Source organism: Macrobrachium nipponense, chromosome 15 (genome assembly GCF_015104395.2).
Source record: "Macrobrachium nipponense isolate FS-2020 chromosome 15, ASM1510439v2, whole genome shotgun sequence".
NCBI classification, from domain to species: domain Eukaryota; kingdom Metazoa; phylum Arthropoda; class Malacostraca; order Decapoda; family Palaemonidae; genus Macrobrachium; species Macrobrachium nipponense.
Window position 1 is genome coordinate 40,459,190 of NC_087208.1, and position 7,423 is coordinate 40,466,612.

The 7,423-nt window shown below is 38.6% G+C and overlaps 1 long non-coding RNA gene across 1 annotated transcript in view; it reads left to right on the forward strand.

Annotated features, from left to right (window-relative positions):
• LOC135227147 (uncharacterized) overlaps positions 1-7,052 on the forward strand; it is a 13,028-nt gene extending 5,976 nt beyond the window's left edge. The window contains exon 3 of the long non-coding RNA XR_010317350.1: positions 6,883-7,052. This is a non-coding gene — a long non-coding RNA (uncharacterized LOC135227147). The remainder of the gene's footprint in view (positions 1-6,882) is intronic.
• The last annotated feature ends 371 nt before the right edge of the window (positions 7,053-7,423 follow it).

The window sequence follows — 7,423 nt, forward strand, 5'->3', positions numbered from 1 at the left end:
CAGTATTTGCCTAAAAGAGGGTTTTTTACGAATTTTTTTATTTTTTTATTTTGCCTATCACAGTCCACCAATTCGACTGAGTGGTATTTATAGTGTGGGGTTACGGGTTGCCATCCTGCCTCCTTTAAGGAGTCCTATCACTCCTTACTTACTATGTGCGCCGTTTCTAAGATCACACTCTTCTGCATGAGTCCTGGAGCTACTTCAGCCTCTAGTTTTTCTAGATTCCTTTTCAGGGATCTTGGGATCGTGCCTAGTGTTCCTATGATTATGGGTACGATTTCCACTGGCATATCCCATATCCTTCTTTTATTTCTATTTTCAGGTCTTGATACATATCCATTTTTCCCTCTCTTTCTCTTCAACTCTGGTGTCCCATGGTATTGCGACATCAATGAGTGATACTTTCTTCTTGATTTTGTCAATCAACGTCACGTCTGGCCTATTTGCACGTATCACCCCATGTGTTCTGATACCATAGTCCCAGAGGATCTTTGCCTGATCGTTTTCTATCACTCCCTCAGGTTGGTGCTCGTACCACTTATTACTGCAAGGTAGCTGGTGTTTCTTGCACTGGCTCCAGTGGAGGGCTTTTGCTACTGAATCATGCCTCCTTTTGTACTGGTTCTGTGCAAGTGCCGGACATTCGCTTGCTATGTGGTTTCGGGTTTCATTTTTCGTATTGCACTTCCTACATATGGGAGAGATGTTGTTCCATCTATCGTTCTTTGAACATATCTGGTTATTAGGGCCTGATCTTGTGCCGCTGTTATCATTCCTTCAGTTTCCTTCTTGAGCTCTCCCCTCTGTAGCCATTGCCACGTGTCAGTGTCATCGCTAGCTAGTTCTCATGTATTGTCCGTGCATTGGTTTGTTGTGCCATTCCTCTGTTCTGCTTGTCATTTTCTTGTCTCTATATATTTCTGGGTCTTCGTCTACTTTTATCTGTCCTTCTTCCCATGCACTCTTTAGCCACTCGTCTTCACTGATTTTCAGATATTGTCCCAGTGCTCTGTTCTCGATGTTGACGCAGTCCTTTAAGCTTAGTAGTCCCCTCCCTCCTTCCTTTCGTGTTATGTAGTCTGTCGGTATTTGCTCTTGGGTGTAGTGCTTTGTGTATTGTCATATGTTTCCTGGTCTTCTGGTCTATACTGCGAAGTTCTGCCTTCGTCCATTCCACTTTTCCTGCACTGTATCTGATTACTGGCACTGCCCATGTGTTTATGGCTTTTATCATATTTCCGGCGTTGAGTTTTGACTTGAGTATCGCCTTGAGTCTCTGCACATATTCTTTCCTGATCGTGTCCTTCATCTCTTGGTGTTTTATATCTCCTCTTTCCATTATTCCCAGGTATTTGTATCCAGTCTCATCTATGTTTGATGTTGTTCCCATCTGGTAGTTTTATCCCTTCAGTCCTTGTTACTTTGCCCTTTTGTATGTCGACTAAGGCACATTTTTCTATTCCAAACTCCATCCTGATGTCCCCAGATACAATCCTTACAGTCTGGATTAGGTTATCTATTTCCTTGATGCTCTTACCATACAGCTTGATGTCGTCCAAACATCAGATGGTTAATTCTGTTGCCTCTTTTCTTGAGTTGGTATACGTAGCATCCATCTTCTACAGTACTTTGTCATGGGAATCATGACTACTACGAAGAGTAGTGGGGACAGTGAATCGCCCTGGAAGATCTCTCCCCTGATATTAACCTCTGCTAGTCTTATTCCAGAGCTTGTAAACATTGTATTCCAGTTGTGCATTGTATTTTTCAGGAAGCTGATGGTGTTTTCCTCTGCCCCATATATTTTCAGGCATTCTATTAGCCATGTGTGTGGTATCATGTCGAAGGCTTTCGTATAGTCTATCCATGCCATGCTTAGGTTGGTTTTCCTTCTCCTACTGTTCTTCATTACCATTTTGTCTATCAGGAGCTGGTCTTTTGTGCCCCTACACTTCCTTCTGCAGCCTTTTTGTTGGTGGGGGATGGTGTTTGTATTCTCTAGGTAGTTGTATAGCCTTTCACTGATGATACCTGTTAGTAACTTCTACATTATTGGTAGGCAGGTGATAGGCCTGTAGTTACTGGCTGTATTTCCCTTACTCTTGTCTTTTTGTACTAAGGATGTTCTTCCTGTGGTCATCCATTTGGACACATGGTGATTTGTGATACAATGCTGGAGTTGTTTTGCTATTCGTGGGTGTAGAGCATTGAAGTTTTTTAGCAAGTATCCATGGACTTCATCAGGACCTGGGGCTTTCCAGTTGGGTATTTTCTTTAGTTAGTGTCTGACTGTGTCTGTCGTGATCTCAGTGAATCTTTGTTTTATTCTCTGTTTTTTCTTCCTTAATTAACTTCCTGGAGCCATGTTGCATGCTTGTTGTGTGATACCGGATTACTCCATAGGTTTTCCCAGAGTCTCTTACTTGGTTCAGTTTCAGGAAGTTCTTGGTGGTTGTCTTCCCCTCTTAGTTGGCTGTATAGTCTTTTCTGATTGGTTCCGAACAGTTTGTTCTGTTGGTATCCCTTATTCCTGTTCAGGTACCGTTGGATCTTATGTGCTTTGACCTTAAGCCTCTGTTTTACATCTTCTATTGTGTTGTTTAGTCCCCTCTCCTGTACTTTGTATTTCTCTTTCAGTTCCTCCCTTGTTTTCTTGCTTCTTATCCCTTTTTCTGCCATCTCTTTCAGTTTACTCAAGTCAGCCCTCATCACCATGATTTGCTTTTCCAGGCGTCTTTTCCAAGGAGGTTGCTGTTTTGGTGTCTGTTGGGTTGGTTGTGCTGGTGGTGTTGGTGTTCATATCTCCATCAGTTCTGCTACTAATCTTGCTCCTTCATATGCCAAGTTATTTGTTTCTGTGATATTGGTGGTGTGTATTATTCCTATTATTTCATTGACCTCAATTGTTTTCTCCCTTAATTTCTTGGTGTTATAGGCTTTCATGGAGGGGATCTTTGTTCTCTCTGTATCTGGCTCCATCCATTGTCTGATCTTTTCTACCCATTCTGTCCTCTCTGTTACTTCGTCGGTGTTTCTTCGTGTGTCGTTGTTTGATACCTCATCATCCTTGTCATCTTCTGTGGTATCGTCTCTCAGTTCGTCTTCTTGTAATTCGTTGCCGTGTGTCATTTCCCTTTCCAGTTCTTCTCTTTCTGTTGGGGAGAGCCAGATCTTTTCCTCTATGTTCCTTACTTGGTCTGCCAGCCTCTGCTCTGTTTGGGGGGTGTTATTCCTCTCATTCCAGGTGTTGAACAACCTTCTATATCCTCTCTCCGTCGGGTTGCTTCTGATGTAGCATCTCCATATTTCCTTATTTTCTTCTCTCGTCCATTTCTTCCTCTGGTTTGCTTCTGTAGCTCCAGTCTCTGGTTGTTGGTTACTGCCGTTGTGGTGGTCAGTTGCTGGATAACGACCTCCAAGTACCTGACCGTCTTCCCCTTCAATTGAGCTGAATACCTGGCTGCCGGACGAAGCTCTTCTGTTGCCAGGGGTTCCATTTACGTCGTTGTCGTTTAATTCTTCATTTCTTCCCATCATTGCTGAGTTTTGCTATTTAACCCATAGCTGGACCCTACCCCATCAGGGATAGGTACTCATTTACAGCTGAGTAGACTGAGGAAATTATGGTAAAGATTCTTTCCCTAGGAATTAACGCCGAGGAGAGCGGTCACCCATCCAACGACTGACCAGCCCCAATGTTGCTTATTATTATTATTATTATTTTATTATTATTATTATTATTATTATTATTATTATTACCCTATTCATATGGAAGAAGTCCACCAAGGAGCCACTTGTTCAATGAAATTTCAAGCTTTCAAAGAAAATGGAAAGAAAATAGTGCTCATTAAAGAACTAACACAAAATAATGGGAAATACGGAAAGAAGAGATCCCACTTATTAGAAAAAGAGAAAAATCAATTAATAAATAGATAGATGAGGATGTGAGCAAATGGTTAAAAAATTACACGAGAATTGTATGAGGGCTACAATGTAAAAATCTATAAACTTACTATAAATCATTTTGCAAATCAACCAGACGTATACTACAGTTGGTCATTGCAATTTTCTGCAACAACTCGGATGACGGTCCATCAACGTAAAGATAATAAGAAAGGTATAAAATATAACTCAGGGATTTGTTTATAATATTTTCCGTAGACTGATTTTGTCCTGAGGGGAAAGTACTGCCCTTAAGATTAGTACTTATATCATATATATATATATATATATATATATACATATATATATATATATATATACTATATATATATATATATATTATATATATATATATATATAATATATCTATATATTATATATATATATATCTATATATATATATATTATACAGGGAACCTCGTCCTTTCGAATTGTCTGTTAGTTTTCTTTGTCAAAAAACAAAATGTTTAAAAAAAACTGTTTGGTAACGAATTGTATGTTGTTTCCTTTGTAAAAAAAAAAAAAAAAAAAAAATAAAAAGTGTTTGATAATGACAGAATATTGCCAGTTTCGGAATCTTTCCGATGTTGACGCAGGATCAAGGTAATTTTCTCTCTCTCTCTCTCTCTCTCTCTCTCTCTCTCTCTCTCTCTCTCTCTCAAACACACACATACACATACACACACACACAAACACAAAGATCAAGAACTTTGCTATACATTTACAAATCCAAGTTAATCTTGACCAAAATCCTCTCTCTCTCTCTCTCTCTCTCTCTCTCTCAAAACTCTCTCTCTCTCTCTCTCTCTCTCTCACACACACACACACACACACACACAAATAAAAATCGATAACTTTGCTATTTTATAAATCAAAGTTAATCTTGGTCAAAATTCTCTCTCTCTCTCTCTTAAAACAAGAGGACTTTGCAATACATCCGCATATTCAAATTAGTCTTGACCGAAACTCTCTCTCTCTCTCTCTCTCTCTCTCTCTCTCTCTCTCTCTCTCTCTCTCTCTCTCACACACACACATACACACAACACACGAGGCTTTTGCAATACATCCTATATATAATTCATATTATAGACCCCAAGGTTGAAAAACCAGACCATCGGAGTACTACTTCTGTAGGTACTATTCCGTACTTTCGAACACTTCTGGAAAAATGGCAATTTTTTGCAAGAACTGTCATACTGTGCAACACAATGACCCCCATAGCTTCTTTAGATATTTGAAAGTCATCGCAATCCGTTATTGTGGCAATTTCCCGTATATCTCTTCTTCGTCAACAATACCCGGATGCTTAGAGAGAGAGAGAGAGAGAGAGAGAATGTTTCCTTGGTACAGGAGAATTAATTAGTCTAAGCTCCTCTGTATCTCTCTCTGCTCTTAGACACCGCCCCCCAACCCCACTCTCCACCACACAATTCGCAACCCCCTCCAACAACCGCCCCCCCCCCCACCCCCCCTCCCGTCTTGTCACTTGAAGCATAGGGTGGGCCATATTTTGCCAAATCTCAAGGAACAGCAGTTGTCCCGTGATCTTTGCGTGGGGAAATTACGGCTCTGCTCGTAAAAATCACACACACACACATATATAATATATATATATATATATATATATATATATATATATATATATATATATATATATATATATATATATATATATTGTGTATATACTTTTATCTGGATTTTACGCAATTCCATTATTGTCATCACAGTATACACAAACGTACTTTTCATGTATGCGTGTGTGTTTGCAGTGATATATATACTACACTTTGCACTTGCGCATAATTGTGCTTTATTTGTTGCGGTGATAATTTGCATAGAAAATCAACAGAGCTTCTGGAATGATATTTCAAAACAACTTTCACTGCTTGAAAAATAATTGTGTAATGTATGTCATTCGCTTTCACTCGTCCCCCGCTACCACCCCGCCTCCTCTCTCTCTCTCTCTCTCTCTCTCTCTCTCTCTCTCTCTCTCGAAGTTCTGGGAGGCAGAAGTCAAATGTTTCATCAGTCAATTTCACCTATTGTGTGTTTATAGTTATAGTTCATATCATTATTATTGATAATCCGATATTAATAAATCAGTAAGACACTGGAAATATAGTGAATAAATCATGCACCTCACGTGGCCCACTGTATACACTACTTAATGTTCTTTGCACGGTCCCTTCGGCTTCTAGCTGCAACCCCTTTCATTCCTTTGACTGTACCTCCGTTCATATTCTCTTTCTTCCATCTTACTTTCCTTGACCCTCTCTTAGCATTTGTTTCATAGCGCAACTGCTTTTTGAGGTTTTCCTCCTGCTACACCTTTCAAACCTTTTACTATCAATTTCCATTTCAGCGCTGAACGACCTCACAGGTCCCAGCGCTTATATTCTATTCATTCATGCACGGGGCACAATAAATACGGAAACCTCAAGCGTTCCAGGTTACGTAGTAGTAGTAGTAGGTGGGATATGCCTCTGAAACGGCTCCAAACACGTTCTCCGGCTCCAGATGCGTCTTCACGCTCGAGTCCTTTAGGACGCCAGCTCCAATTGTTCTATTTTGAATGAGTCTTCAATGAAAAAAATGAATAAAAAAAAATCTGTGAATAGGGTGATAATCGTGAATAGAAGGTTAAAGAGAACCGTTCTTATATTTTTGCACATTTATTTCATTCTCCTAAAATCGAAAGTTTTACCACGAGAACTTATTTTCTTTTTTTTTCTTTCTCTTTTTTTGTATTGACCCAGTTTCTTAAAAAAGGTGAAAGTTCCTTCTTACAATTTTTTTTTTCGTTAAAGGGTGTTGTTATATTTTACTGTAACACATGATACTATATGTCTTGAAAGACATAATAATATATACACAAATTCACACACACACACACCTACATAAATCAAAACTAATTCTATTATCTTTTATTATCCACAGCGTCAGGAGCTGACCTATAGCTTTGCGGCCCTGGCTGACTGACCTTCCCAGCGTCTCCCAAGGGGGGAGGGGGGTGAGTGTAAACAAAGACTTCAGTCTGTAGGATACTGTAGGAGTTCTTTCTTCAGTAAATCATTTTCCTGTTTCCTGGGATATGCTTTATCATTATCATAAACATCATTATTCTGCTATTATATAATCATTATCACTATCAGTTTCATCAAAATGAACGTCAACATCATTATTTTACTATACTATATATATATATATATATATATATATATAATATATATATATATATATATATATATATATATATATTGCTTCCTGTATGTGGTGAACTTTGGGTAAAACTCGATTATAATTAATTTTTCCCAATTTACTTATAATTTGTAATTAAATACATATAATTCCATAAAAACTTAAATAGGCTACATCTTACCGTCGGGAATTTAACTGTTGCCAGTGTTTTTATCCCTTTTATAAAATAAAAAGCAAAGTTTACATAAAAATTCAGTTTGCGTATTGTAGGGAATTAACC